This window comes from Sorex araneus, chromosome 5, assembly GCF_027595985.1.
Source record: "Sorex araneus isolate mSorAra2 chromosome 5, mSorAra2.pri, whole genome shotgun sequence".
Classification (NCBI taxonomy): Eukaryota; Metazoa; Chordata; class Mammalia; order Eulipotyphla; family Soricidae; genus Sorex; species Sorex araneus.
This window is the reverse complement of record NC_073306.1, coordinates 89,555,215-89,570,966: the sequence shown is the minus strand read 5'-3', so window position 1 is coordinate 89,570,966 and position 15,752 is coordinate 89,555,215.

The following is a 15,752-nucleotide window of genomic DNA, read 5'->3' as shown; positions in this document are numbered from 1 at the left end:
GGGAAGTCTAGAAAAGTCTTCTTAAAGAGAAAAAGAGCTAAAAATGGGAAACAAGACTCTCTGGAGCACAAAACTCAAAGGTTCCTCTCCAAAACACCTGCATGCTGTGGCCTGCAGCTACTGGGGTTTAAGCTTAAGAATGTGGCACAAGGGGCTGGAGCAATAGCACAGCGGGTAGGGCATTTGCCTTGCACTGCGGCCGACCCGAGTTCGATTCCCAGCATCCCATATGGTCCCCTGAGCACCGCCAGGGGTCATTCCTGAGTGCAGAACCAGGAATGACCCGTGTGCATCGCCAGGTGTGACCCAAAAAGCAAAAAAAAAAAAAAAAAAAAAAAGAATGTGGCACAAGCAGACGCTTTCTCTGCCTTCAGAGGACCAACAGTAAGTGGGCTCACTGCTCCTGGAAACATTTAGGCCTGGTTTTGCCAGAAAGCAGACAACCATGTGTGGTTGTTTCTAGTTTAGGGTATGGCAGAAGGGGGGTGGGCCCTGGGCTGGGGGAGGACACTGTCCCCACCACATGCTTTGAGAATCTTCCCTCCTGCTGACAGTTGTACAGTGACTCAGGGAGGCAGCTGGGGTGGAGGGGGAGGTTCAGCGCAAATAAAAAGGCTAAGAGTGACCTGGAGCTTACGCCACACAATCTCCCATAATTGCCCACATTTTCCCTAAATTATCAACACCATGACCATTCAGATCCCCTCTTCCTATGTTCACGGTGTGCCCTAATGTTATGGATTCTGATGACCTCAAAACTATTGAATACGGTCATTTTGTTCTGAAGTTCCAAGATGTCTCCCTCCCTCGCCAATTTTGGTCTATAAACCCTACTAAACGGTCAAACTGTCATATTTATTTCATAAGATCCTCCAGTTTTACCCAATTGGACTAAAAGCAGGTCTGATCTCAATATCACTACAGTTTCTTAGATGGTCAATACCCAGTTAGATTCACCCAATTGAGAATTGTTAGTTGACAACAGAATCAAGGCACAATAAGAATTCAAGATGATGGAGACTTGGGACTTCACCCACCACCAAAGCTGTGAATAGATCAAGGTTGACAGCAAGGATAGAAGCTTCTTAAGCAAGTTGGAAGAGGGAAAGTCACACACATGTAAATATATGGAGACTTGAAGATGCCAGAGAAAGAGAATCAAGGAGATTCTACAATCAATAGTGTTTACTTCTAACCTCATGAGTTCCAATTTCTCAGATTTCAATAGACTGGACTCTACTTTATTTCCATCAGCTGCCCTATAACCTTACAATAGTTATCTCCTTTATCTGGTTTTGCAGGATTGCTTTTCTGTCCCTTCTATCTAATAAATCCATTCTAAAATGGCTTTTTCTTCAAGTAATCTAATTTCATGTATTATAAAAATGATCACTCCCAAATCTCCAAGGAACAGCCCTGGAGTTGGTGGTGTGTCTGTCTGAGTTTCCCTGGTTCCCGTGATGATTGCCTTGGCAGAACAAAAGACCATTAAGAAGCAGAGTGAAGAGAGAAAGGCAGGAAGCTCCACTTCAGTGACTGCAGAGCAAGTTTCCTAGAGAAAATGAGCCCTGGAGCTGAAAGAGGGCATCTCGTTAGAGCAAAAACATGTCTTTCATGGACTTGGCTTGCTCCCTAGAGGGGAAGTGCTGTCTTTCCTCAAGCGGTTCCCCGGTTCATTCCATAAGCATTTATTGTGCATAAATACGACCTTGGCCCCAGTCTGGGTGCTGACAGTTCAATAAGAAACACAAAGTTTTATTCTTGTTGGTTGGTGTGCCTTCTGTGAGTTATTTACCTGCATCCATCTCCTCTATGAGATGAAAATCCCAGAACAACAGGGGCCCCAGGTTACCATCTTGCCTCCTCCCACTCAGACTGGTGTGCATCTGGCACTCTGGAAGAGATGAGAGAATTGGCTGCGGGTCTGGACCATGGATTTGAATTGTGGTGCTCCCCTAGATCCACAAAGGTGACCCTGTATCTGAATGGCCAACTTGAGCATATTGTGCCCCTGTGTCACAAAAGGAGATTGGGGACGGATGAGGATTGTGAGGGAGTCCTCTCCTATCCTCGCTGCAGAAAGAACCTAAAGCACATGCCCCTGAGTGGTGCCATAAATTGGACTTACAAAGTCACTCATCTGGGAGTCAAGCTGGTTATAAAATGGATCCAAAATATCCACTTCCAGGATTAAAATGGCACTAAGAAGTACACACGGGTTTATAATCTGGATACAGGAAAAATGAGTTAATAGAAATGGATAGTTTTTTTGAAATCCAGGTAAATAAGAGCCAGTGAATATTGTGTCTGGTGTTGGCAGAAGGCAAGGGAGACTTGACAGGCTCCCGTGGGTCCCTAGACTCCTTGACATGAATTCTTTTGGGGAAAACATGTAGATTGTTGGTTCTGCTGGTACACTATGTTGACCAACAAAAGCATACATTAACTGTCTCCCCTGCCCTGCATTCTTCCTCAGTGTCATCCACACAATGCCCAGGTAACAGGCTATTTGGATGTGATATTTCTCAAGACAATTCTGCCTTAGCATCAAGTTCTCAGGAGGTTTGTTGGCATGGGTGAGTCCTTTAGTACATCTCGTGAAAGAGCATAATCTTTAGGCAGAGTGAGCAGGACATTCCACATTCAATACAGCATAGAAACAAGCAGCCTGGCAGCTTCATAGCTTATGCAGAAACAGTGCCTTGAGTCACCAAACCAAACAGTCATTGGCAGGTAGGGGTGGGGTGAGGGGTGCAGCTGCTAATAGTGAGTGTATATCAGGGAAATTCCCCCATAACTTCTCACCAGTGAAATTTAGCTCCTATGCCTTTTTCAGCAGAGCTTGCATATTTTGAATTAGAGGCTCCATCTCCTCCCAGAGAGATAGTGGCATGGGTACAGTGTTTGCTTCCATGTGTCCCAAGTGGGTTTGGTTCACCTGACCTCTACCCCACCCCCAAGAGTGATCCTTGAGCAGGAAAAAACCCTGAGCACTTATTGTCAAAGGCAAATAACTCTCATAGAAGAGTTACCATTCTAAAGGTTTAGAGTTAGCACCAAGCAACAAGTAGTAAGACTTTTGTTCTCCTTACTATACTGTCAGCACTCAGACTGGGGCCAAGGTCATATTTGTGCACAATTATCCCTGAACACAAAACGAACAACACAACAACAAACAAACAAAGGGCCTGTAGTGTCCTTTTCTTCTCCATCTTCTGCTCTCAGCATTGCCTACCATCTCTCAACTGGGTAAAAATCTAAATTTAGCCACCTGCTTTTGCCATTTCAGAAATCACAGAGGTTCAGACTCACTTATCGGGGTGATATTGCAAGTGAAGTCAAGAAAGAACACACATCATTAAAATGTTCAGGGCCAACAAAATGTCTTTGAAAATTGCTTTTTGCTTTCTAGCTGAAAACCTGAACCAGCCTAGTGGGCACAGTCTTGATGCCTGCATTAGGAAGATAATAGAAAAAGCAAGGCTAGCCTCTGCGCCACGTTTAATGCCGTGGGCAACTTTGGACAACACAGGTTCACAGTGGGATGCTCTTTCCTTTAAGAAATAAAAATAAGACAAATGGATGAAATCAATAGCTCACTGCATTTCTTATTCAGTCCTTTTTGCCCTGCAATCCCTGTCTGCTGCTCACCTCGACCCTCTTTCCATCCTGATGAAACCTAGGTCCCTGGGTGCTTGGAGCTTCATTACCCAGACCTGTAAAGCCTGACATTCAAGTTGGCCGGACTGCTTAGGAGAGGAGAATGACAACGAAAGCCTGGAACATTTTGTTCTAAACTAGATTCCAGGAAAGGCTGAGTGGGAAGCAATATTGTACCCCCAGGAGAGAGACCAGGAGCAGAGCCCACTTCTGCATAAGTGTGGGCTATCTCAACAGTTTCCTGTAGTTGTTCCCTAAGTGACATTAGGTGCCTAGTTACAAGGGACTTAGTGGGAGAGTGGGGGGAGGGTCAGAGGGTCAGAGAAGCGTTCTCCAGGGAGAGCCTTAGGTGCCCCATCTTTCTAGACCGTGGTTTCTTTATCCACAACTTGAGATGTTTTAAGTTAGTTACTTCAACCGGGGGCTGGGGGAGGACTTTGCCCCCTCAGGGCCTTTTGGCAGCATCTGGAGGTATTTGGGGTTGTAGTAATATGGGGGAGTGCGCAGTCCTCCCGGCATCAACAGATGCTGCTGACTGCCTAAGAATGCAGAGAACAGCACTCACCAACAAAGCTATTTAGAGCTGAGGATGGAGCTCAAGCGCAGAGGGCATGACTCATGCATGCAAAACCCTGGGTTCGATCCTGGGTGCCTCCCACACCCCAAAAATTATTTGGTTTGAGTGCCGGAGGGATAGTAAAGCATGTAAGTAACTTGCAAAAAGTGATTCCTGAATTTGGAGCCAGGAGCATCTCCTGAGCATTGCTGGGAGTCTTTTTTGTTGTTGTTTTATAATGACAATGATGACAGGGTTGAGAAACCCTGGAGTACATGATTTTCAAGTTCCCCTCAGTTTATAAGAATATTTGTTCTTTCACATGAATATTTAAACCCCACCTGGACACATACAGTGAGGTTTGGTGTCAAGGCCCAAGACACCTGTCCTGGATAGGAGGAGGGTGTTCTACTTTTGTCCCTGTCTCCTGAAGCTCATCTTCGAAGCCAAGACCCAAGGCCACCTGCTGCCGTCTTCTCTGTCATCGCCTTAGCATCAGCAAACGTTTACTATCCAGGAAGGCATTACCAGCTCAAGAGGTTTGAGGGGGTGGCGCCTCTGATGGCATCAACCCATCGGCTGGCTGGGTTATCACTTGTCCTGGGACTTCTCTCAGTGCCCGCTTTCTCTCGTCAACCTGTGTGCTGTTTTTGTGTGTCAAGGCCATCAAGGCCCACGGCCGCAATCTCATTGCACTGTCTCTGTCTCTTGTCCATTTTCTTCTTCTTCTGGGTCTTATATCTGCCAGCTCTGAACACTCTTCTTCCCTTGAACTATATTCCAGTCCTTTTATTCCCCCTGGAGATTTGGGCTGGCAGTCCTAAAGAGGGCCCTTTAGAATTGAAGAGATTCAAGCCGTCAACCTTAATTTTTCCCCATTTTTATTGAAGCACCACATCTGACATCACTGTTAATGAGAGAGTTTCACGAGTACAGGTTCCAGCACTACACCCTCCACCAGAGAGTCCTCTCCTCCACCTTTGTTTGCGTGTCCCCTCTTATCTTCTATCCACCACTGCCCACCCCCCGCCCGCCACTGGTAAGCTCATTTCTATAGATCAGTTTTCAGGCTCTGTGCCTTTGGCCATTCCTTATCTTCTTACTATATTTCCTTATATATCCAGCATATGATACTGGAATAAAGACAGACTTTTAGACTAATGGAATAGAATCAAAAGCCCAGAGACAGACTTTTAGGTATATGGTTAGCTAATCTTCAGCAAAGGAGCTGGGACAAAAAATCCTCTTCTACAAATGATGTTGGGGAAACTGGTCAACCATATGTAATAAATAAATAAATAAAAAGAAACAGCAAAAAAAAAAAAAAAAAGGAGCCAGAGCAATAGTATAGCAGCAGAGCCAGGAGTAACCATTGAGCATCACTGGGCATGACAAAAAAAAAAGAATCTTATCCTACGTCTTATACAATAGTCAATTAAAAAAAATTTAAAAATGAATTACTGGTCTCAGACTTGATGTATTGAGGGAAACATAGAGAGAAAACTTCTAAACATAGAGTGCTTAGAGATCACTCTTGACAGTGCTCAGGGGGCTGTATGGGTTTCCAGAGATTGAACCCAGTTCAGCAGCATGCAAGGCAAGCACCTTACCTGCTGCACTTTCTTACCATCCCAAAGATATATTTAACACTTATCAAACTTAACAACCACAATAGGCAACCCCATCAAAAAATGAAGAGAAGAGGTGAATAGACACTTCCTCAAAGAAGACATGGAAGAAATGTTGTGAGCATTTATCCCAAGATTTAGAATGCAAGGAGACAGTCAAACTGCATTATCAATGACACCTGTGGGATCACTACTCCCTCCTGCTCTTATGGCCAATAGCAGCACTAATTACCACAGACATGTGGCCCTTGGAACTGGAGCATGGTCACAGACAGCCTAGTCAACTCCCACTGACCAGAGCTGCATTCTAATCTGAACCACTTGGCCCTCCCATCTTGGAACCATTCTAGTAAATGTAGCAGCAGTTGGAAGAGCAATGAGATAAGACCCCCAAAGAGATGGTAAGTCCATGAGGACAAGGATGGGGTTTGCATTCTTCCTTAGTACATCTGCAATATATTTAGGGAGGTTCCTTCCAAATTTGGTAATGAGTGAAGAAACTCCTAACTGAGACTTCTCTAAGACACATGCTGCTGCTGGTGCCCGCAGGTGAACAGACGCTAATCCAGTTGATCTTCTGAGCTAATGTTGGCTAGAGTCGTTCCAGGGAGGAAGGCTCTGAAGGGGAGAAAGTGATTCAGTGAACTTGGCTCTGAGGTAGAAAACCATTTCCATTATTTCTAAGAGAAGGGTCATACCATGCATGAGAGACAGCTTTGAAAGAATCTATAATTTGTGTGACTTCCCATGTTTATTCATTTCTATTTTCCCCTTCCTAATTCTCTGTCACAATTAGAAAATTTAGGGCATCTTAAATGATCATTTATGGGGTGCTATATTTTAACAGCTTTCTACACATTAACCCACTTAGAGGATGCCAATAAACTGACTTTCCTTTACCCCTCATTTCCAGAAGCTCAGAGGCCTAATTACATGCCCAGATGCACCGCTAATGGGTGTCTGCACTTTGCCTCCCCCACAGGCCTGGACCCCTCCCAAGCTGGAATTCACAAACCCATCAGGACAGAATCTGGGTGCTTATACTTATTGGAGAGACTCACTCCTCCTCTCCCCTGAGTTTGGGGAGAGAAGGAAGAGAATGACTGGAGGGGCTGGAGTGATAGCACAGCGGGTAGGGCGTTTGCCTTGCACACGGCCGACCCGAGTTCGAATCCCAGCATCCCATATGGTCCCCTGAGCACTGCCAGGGGTGATTCCTGAGTGCATGAGCCAGGAATGACCCCTGTGCATTGCCGGGTGTGACCCAAAAAGGAAAAAAAAAAAAGAGAGAATGACTGGAGACAGAAGAGCACCTGAGTCATTAGGGGAGGCAGAAGGAAGCCCTTGGAGTTGGCCTGCTTAGGAGACAGAACTCAACTCGGGGAAAGCCTTTGTGGGTAGAGGGAGTGACTTCAGTCCAAAGGGGCAGCTTATTTCTGCTTGAATGTCCCTTGATCCCCTGGTTACTTTCCCAACACCCTCTGTCTTCTCTTCTGTCTTATCTGGCCCACAGTCCCACCACCTCCCAGTGGTCTCACCCACCTTGAACACCCCCAAATCCAGTAAATAATTTTTTTTGCTTTGCAACAAACAATATTTTAGGACAAGTAGGTCCCATGGAATATTTAGAACCTGCTGATTCTCAGACATTCTCTGTTGATTGGAAATTCAGATTCATGTGCTTTCGTAGCAGTTCACCCACCATTTCCTGCTTGCTGCCCACTGTCCCTCATTCTATTGTTCTACCATGCCCTGCTCCTCACCCACTTTCCACAATGATATCTTGGAGCCCCCCCAAGGTCCCTGAATTCCTGTGTCCTGTTTCCTGTCTCCAGGGACCCCAGGGATCCAGTTTCTGGAGCCCTTCTTGGAGCAAATAGAGGCACTTTAAGCATCCACACCCAAGTCACTCAGCTTCTTTGGGGGCATTAGAGACTGAATGGTAGGCCCCCTGGAGGGATCAGTTGATGAGGGGGCTTCAGGCTGGCAAAGGCATGAAGCTAATGAGCCAAGAAATGTTGTCTTCTGGGTTTGGAAAACTTCATCACTTCCCTGGCTCTGGGCCAAAACAATCATTTTAAGGTGTTTAGAGGGTGGGGAGGGGATTGAAAGGAGGGTGGTTAGTTGTTGGTTCCTCCCTGGAGACTTGCCAACTGCAGACAGGACAAGTTAATGAACTGGAAATAGAATCCACCCAGGAAATGAAGCGGGACCACCTTTCCCCCTGGGGGTTGTTCTCTGAGGCTGGAAGGTTGCAAAGTTTTGGCACTGGGAATGGGTGGCTCCTGGAAGCACGCAGTCTGGCGAGGCCTCCCACCCACCTCTTCTCACATAACTACAGAGATGGGAAAGGACCCGGCTGGCGATCTAGCAGGGTTTCATATGAAAGGAGACAGGCCAGGTATGGGGAGAAGCAAGAGGATGAGAGGAGCTGAGATGCTGTGTGCCCTACCCCAGAGGCGCTCGCACGCGCGTGCGCGCACACACACACACACACACACACACACACACACACACACATGCGTGCGCGCGCGCGCGCGCGCACGTGTTTGCAAGCACATGGCCATGCACTTGCATACGTGAGTACTTGCACACCCATGCCATGTGCACAGAGCCCAGAGCCCAGAGGCTGAATCCCCAGTCTTCTCTTCCGCAAGAGGTAGGATGACTAGACTGATAAAGGTTCAGGAGTTGAATGTTCTTACCCAGCTTTGAAGTCCCTGAGATAGGGATGGGCTTGGTTTCAAGCCCTAGATGACCCCTAAATTCCCTGAAACCAGTCAGCCTTAGGGAAGGTCCAGCAATGTCAGTCTCTGCTGTAGTGCATGTGCCAGGGAGTGCCAGGGAGATGGCTCAAGGGCTAGGTGTGTGCAAATCCCTGAGTCTGAGTCCTGGCTCTGCTTCATCTGCCATCCCCCCACCCTCCCCCTTCACACCCCCCGAGCTCTCCCCAGCCCTGCACCACCATGCACAACTCTGGAAATCCCTGTGTGTTTCTATGTTGAGCCCCATTGGTTGTGGGTTAGCTCTTCCAGGAGTGGTCCCAGGCCCCCACCACAATCAGCGTGGCTCCTATAAAAATGTGTTAATCAGCATGAACCCACTAAGATGACAATTTTAGTGTTGTTTTTTTTTTAACCACTCCTTGCCCTTCCTCAGAAGCCAAGCTCAAGGGGCCTGATTCCATGCCCAAATGTACAGCTAGTGGGTGACTCAGATCCACTTCTCATCCAGCCTGTGGCACCACCAAAGTCAGATTTACAAAGCCCTCACAGAAGCTTCTGGGTGCCAGGGGTTTGAGTCTAGAGCTGGAGAACAGCCACCAAACTTGGGGTCTTTTTCCATGTGGGAGTAAGGATTACCAAGCTGCCATGGCACAGATCCCCGGAGGAATCTGCCTGCCGAGTCAGGATCCTGAATTCTCCAAGAGCTGGCCAGCACCCATGAGCACCCAGGGACCCTGCCAGTTGGTCCACCCAAGATAGAGGACACATCTGGCAGACCCCGCCCCCGAGCCCTTCACATACTCAAAGCCACTCTGAATGCCTCCGGTTTAGCTTAATTAAGCCATCTGCCCACATTAAACAGTAAATTATCTCAATCACAGCCCGAATCCCCAGGGGCCGGAAACTGTCATTTCTTGAGTGGCGCTGGAGGGCCCCATCAAGTGGTGAATGAACCCAATGTTTACAGATCCCCGTGTGTCCTGACTCTGGGTACCTCCTGGTTGCTCCTCTCTTCTCATTAGGGGAGCTAAGCATGAGGGAAGAAGAGCTTGTTTTGTTTTTCCTTTTGGGGACCTGACAGCCTGGACGCTGTCTCTTCCCCCAGCCATTTCCTTCCAGCTCCTACCTGCCTCATTTTCAGTTCTGCTGAGGGAGTCCGGGCCCTGGAACAGTGAACATCACTGACTCTGCAGGCAAGTGGTGGCAGCTGAAGGATAAAGATGTCCCTGTGTGTCTGCTGGGGCAGGAGCAATCTCCCAGGACAAAGAACCTCAGGTGTCACCTGTGGACCCTGGGGTGGCCCTTACTCTGCTTTGCTACTTCAGACATTGGAGTTTTGTTTGCATGTATGGGTTTCGACCTTTCCTTTCCCTTTGTGGCTGTCCTCTCTGAGATAACGAGGAGGTGCCTACACCTAGTAAAGTGCTTCTCCACACAGCCGGGGTAACCTGTGTTGGTGATGGTGCTCTCACACACGTGGCTCTGGTACCACTAGGACCACACTCAGCACATATGGGCAATACTGGGGGCACTGGGGATTGAACCTATAGCCTCAAGCTTGTAGGGCAGGTGCATTAATCCACTGAGCTTGCCTCAAGCCCCAGAGGTGAGAAGTTGATGTTGTTTAGGCCCAAAGATAGTGACTTGCAATTACTAAATTCACAAGATGCTAAAAATGTTCCTGAGGTCAGTACTAAATTTGGGGTCCTAATCAAAAGGTCAATACCTTTTTTTTTTGAGAAATAAAAAACTTTTTTATTAACAGGTTTAGCATGTGCAGTTTATTAGCTAATTGACACCAACATGTAAAAATAGGTGCTAAGTGCTTGTACTGTGTGGCTCTGTGTGGCCTACGATGCTCGTCTGATTTTTCAACTGAAGGTTCATTTCTGGCATGCACAGTATTTAGGGCTGAGTCGTGGACCTGTGCAGCAAAGCTTCCAGAAGCTCCCTCACAATCACTCAACTGAGGAAATTAAGACAACTGTAAATCAGGGTGACAATTCCTGCCAGGTGTTGCTTTGTGGTTTGAGCTAATCCAGAAAATGAACAGTCAGGAGGAAGAGTGTGTAGAGAGTAAAGGGACAGCTGGTCAAGGTGGCAGGAAACAGTGATCTCTGCCTGCCCTCAGTAGCATCCTTCAGAGTCGGGAGGCTCCTGCAGGTGGGCTGAGGACAGCCTGGCTGCTGTCTCCTCCCACCGCCCTCTCTCCGAGCATCAGGCCGCCCACAGACCTCTGCCATTCACTCAAGAGCTATTGATTGGGCTGCAGTGTCTTTCGCTGCATTTAGTCCTGGTCACCTTGTTTTGGATTTGGGTATTTCCCAACCTCTTCATCACGCATTTACAAAGCAGCATTCAGATATTTTCTATAAATGGCTAACTGGATCTATTTTGGGGTAATTTTTAGCTGTTTTGCCTTCTTGAAACATGATTCGAGCTCTAAGTTCTGAGACTATTGTTCAGTGACTGCCTAGGCCCAGAGCCCTGTTATGAACCACCTGATCAGGCCACCTGATCTCAGCAGAATTCCAGTACTGTTTTGATTTTTTTTCTTTCTTTTTGGGTCACACCTGGCAATGCACAGGGCTCATGCACTCAGGAATTACTCCTGGCGGTGCTCGGGGGACCAAATGGGATGCTGGGAACCCAACTCCGGTCAGCCGCATGCAAGGCAAATGCCCTACCCGCTATGCTATCGCTCCAGCCCCTCCAGTGCTGTTTTGGGGTGCACACGTGGGTCTCCATTTGAGGCCACTTGCTAGCCGTGTCGCTCTCTGCCAGTCCATCGGCTCCATAGGTTTTCTCAGGGAAAATCCGGGGCAGGGGCGGGGTGGGTGGCGTGAAGAATGATCAGATGGTTTCTCACCAGGGCATTCTCCCTGAAACATCAAGCCAATCTCTTGTTACTGCTGTCCAGCAGTTTAACTCAATTCTGATCTTCTATCTCTGAGGACACCAAAGCTAAGGGCTCATTCCTGCAAAATTTCACCCCCCTGCCGAACTTCAGACATCACTGAAAAGTCCAGCTTGTCAACTGTGTCACTCAACAAAGCTATGATTGGAGTTTCCAATTTGGGTTGGCCGAACTTGCTCACAGAACTTGTAAATATTTCGCATACTGGCTCACTGGCTGACTAGCAGACAGTCAGATGGAAAGGATGCCTGGGAAAAGGAGGGGGTATGGGTGTGGTATGGGTGTGGATGTGGTATGGATGTGGAGCTTCCATGCCTCACCAGGGCCACACCTTCCCCTAGGATCTCAAGTGTTCACCCACCTGACAGCCCTTAAACTTTTGGTTTTATGTGGAGGCTTCCTTACACCACCATGGCTGGAGCTATGGGTGACTGATTAACCTCCAGACCAACTTCGCTTCCAGGAAGTGAGGGGAAGGTGGCAGGTCAGGTTGGGACTGAAATTCCAACCCTTGAATCACACACATTGTTATCCTGCTGGCTACTCTTTAATGTTACAAAAGTTGCCTCTGTTGTTTCAGCTCTCAGCAGGGAACATTCCAAGGTTTTTTTGAATACTGCTGGTCAATTTGAGAGGGTATCCTGTTGGGTCAGGGGTAACCTCAAATCCAATGACTGTCATTATAAGAGATGGAAAGGAGACCCACAGGGAAAGGAACGGAGGACACAGAGGCAGAGACTGGTGAGATTTGTCACTAGTCAAGGCACAGCAGGAGGAGAGAAGAAAGCATCTCATGGTCCCAGTGCCTTGCTTGGGACTTCCAGCTTCCAGAACTATCAGGTGACAAGTGTCCCATTGCTGTGCCCCCAAGCTAGTAGAATTTTGTCATTTTGTCATCCCTGGGAAGTGGCACGACAAGGCTCAAATTGTGGGTGAGAATTGGGTCAAGGGTTAGCCGCAGAAGAGACCTAGAGAGAAAAGAGTGAGGTGGGGAAGGGCTGAGAGAGGCAGGATGCCCAGGGCTGACTGTCTTCAGGAAGAGTGACGAGCCTGGAGGGTGGGGGGATAAACTGAAAAGATGGGAGACTTGTGGTCAGAGCAGCCAGTGTGAGCCCCAGGTTTCAGGGGGGAGCTGAGGACAGGCCTGGCCGGACAGTTACTCTGAGAGGATGAAAACGCTCCCTGAACTGGCAAGGTGCCCCAAACCCCTCTGAGTCTGTATTGTATTCCATTTTTATTTGGTTCTTTAGTTTTAGTGTTGGGAATCAAACTCAGGGCCTCACACAATGTGCTTGACCATTGAGCCACAGCCTGACCTGGGTTTATATTTTTAACCCAAGGCCTAAAGAGGAGACAACACTTTCTTTTTTCTTTTTCAGGTTCTCCTCAGCCATACTGAGGAGATCTGTGGACCCCATGGGCAATTCTCAGCCAACCAGGCCAGTGGCTCAATGCAAAAGCCTGAGAATGAGGTGCTGGTCTAGCCCTGCAGAGCTGGGATTCCTTCCACCTGGGTGATGTTCAGAGGACCATGTATGCCAGGAACCAAACCCAGGTCCATTCTATGCTAAGTAAGTACCCTAACCACCGTCCTATATCCACAGCATTTTCTTCCAAGGAACTACCATGAGCTCTGTCCATCTGGGGGCATATCAGACACTGCCTGAGGGTTTAGGGGGCCATGTGGGCAGGCTCTCCACAGCCCACCTACAGGAAGCCCTCTGGGACTTTCAGAAAAAATTTTTTTTCAAAAAAATTTTTTTGAGGGGCTGGAGTCATAGTACAGCGGGTAGGGCATTTGCCTTGCATGCGGCCGACCCGGGTTCGATCCCCAGCATCCCATATGGTCCCCTGAGCACAGCCAGGAGTAATTCTTGAGTGCAGAGCCAGAGTAATCCCTGTGCATCGCCAGGTGTGACCCAAAAAGCAAATAAATAAATAAATAAGTAAATTTTTGAGAAAATCAATTTCTAGCTTATAAGCAAACAAAGCACACCAAAACGTGGCAGTCTGGGGCAATCTGGGCCATTTGAGGAAATTCAGAAGGAAAAACCCCAAGCTGGCTCTGAGCTTGACATCTGCAGTATGTGCCAGAAAGACTGAGCTGCCCTGGAGCCAGGAATTACTCAATTCAGCAGCAAAAGGCAGAAAGGAAATGGAGAAATGGTGGCTCCTTCTCCTTCACCTATCTCTCTGCTCCCCTACTCCTTGCCTCGCCCCTTGTGCCCTCTGCTGGCAGCCTCCTCCAGCTTCCGTGGCTCTGGCCAGCCTGCCTTCACCTCCCAGCCAAGCTTAGCTTCCTCCTTCCCAGCCTGGTGCCTGAGGGATCTCCTCTCCCCTCTCCTCCTGGGACAGCTGCCATCCCTTCTTCCCAGGAGCTCAGGCACAGGCAGCTCCCCCACCTTTCTGGTTCCGCCTGCCATGAAGACGAGTATTGGTTTTGTCACACAAACTGGCTTATAATAAGGAAGTGACATTTCCTTCCACTCAGGGTGCTGGGACCAGAGGCTGACACCTACTCTTGAGTCCCTGCACACTTTCTGTGGGACATGTGGTGGTAGAGAATGTTGGGATAGACATAGAAACACGGACCACTGTCCTATTAACATGTCCATTAGAGGAGAAAGGCTTCTTTATATCCCTTAGGGTAGTAGTAGAAGGATAATTCTCATTATCCTTTATATATTATCTGTTTGCTCCCCCAAAGTGTCAGAGGTCCAGCCCCTGACGCATCTCTGCACACTCATGTCCAGCCCGCTCTCCTTTCCCACTGAGTCTTGGACTTTGAGGCCTCCTCCGCCCCCCAGCCCCACCACCACCTTTTCTCTAAAGCCCCATGTGGGGAGGGACCCAGTGCCTATCTGACCATGTGGCTTTCCTGTAAGAAAGGACTGCAGTGAGCAAGAGCAAGGGCACCTGAGGAGAGAGAGCAGCAGGCTATGTCCAAGAGCCATGACAGAGCTGGTGGACCTAGGAGAGCGAGGCCTGAGTCAGCTGAGGAAACATCTTGAGCTGTGAAGGAAACACAGTGGAGGGAAGCAGAGACCCAGCCTCAGAATAGAGTCCTTATACTGCTGGCCAGCAAGCCTTTCACCTGCCGGCTCTGGGTATCAGGGAGGGAGTTGAGAGAAGCGCTCATGGAATCCCACATATGAAAGCTGAGGGAGCTGTGATGCCCCCAAACTGCTGTTGGAAGCAGTAGAGGCCCTGAGCACTGGCTATCAGTCTTGCCTCTGGCTGGGGAAGCCTGGAGCTCCCCCACTAGGCACTGAGCCTTGGTCTCTGTGCAAAGGCCCCCAAGAGAAGCAGTTTCAGGGGCACTTAGGAGGCTTGCGTGGGACCCAGCAGGAGATGGGACACTTCACTGGTGTCCTTATGATGGCTGAGAAAAGGAACCCGTGGCAAGGATGGGACAGGGTGAAGAGGATGGAAAAAGAGCTGGGGAGGTGACTCAGTGTCAGAGCACATGCTTAGCACATGTGAGGCTCTAGGTTCAATCAGGAGGGAGGGAGAGAGACAGAGACAGAGAGACACAGAGACGAAGAGAGAGAGAGAGAAGGAGAGAGACAGAGAGAGAGAAAGAGAGAGAGGGAGGGAGGGAGGTAGAGAGAGAGAGACAGAGAAAAAGAAGCACCTACACACATTCTCATGTCCTCCACCCCAGGCCAGAGGGGATGCCAGATCAGCTGTGTTCTCACCGCCAGCTGCAGTGGGAGCTTTGCAAAGGGGTGCCCAGAGAAGCTCTCCCAACAGATCCCGAGCAGCCTGGGCAGGAGGAAGCAGCCAAACATCCTGACCTTTCTCCTTGCCTTGATCTGCTGCCATGGCTTTCTGTTCACAGACACACAGTGGCAAGCAGGGGACGAGGGAGCCCAGAGGTTCCTGAATGCAGAGAAGGGGCAGAGAAGAGGTTGGGGGTGGGAGAAAGCAACATCACCAGGAGCAAAGGGAGTGCTGGGAGGAGGGCTGGGATGCTCCCATCCACTCTCGCATTCTTCATCTTACGCTGCGATGGTGGGCAAGTTACTGCATTCGTCTGAACCTGATTTTTTGCCTTGTGGCCAGTGTCACCAGACTTAGTGGAGTGCTTGTGAGGAATAAACAAGGTACTTTATGTAGACAAGGTACTTAGCGAGTACTTGGTACTTGGTACAAGGTACTTCCTGACATCAGAGAACACTCTCCCAATCTCTGCTGGAGAGACCAAGGGTCCAGGGATATGGAGAGGATAAACTTTGCATGTGGGGCTAGAAACACAGTACAGG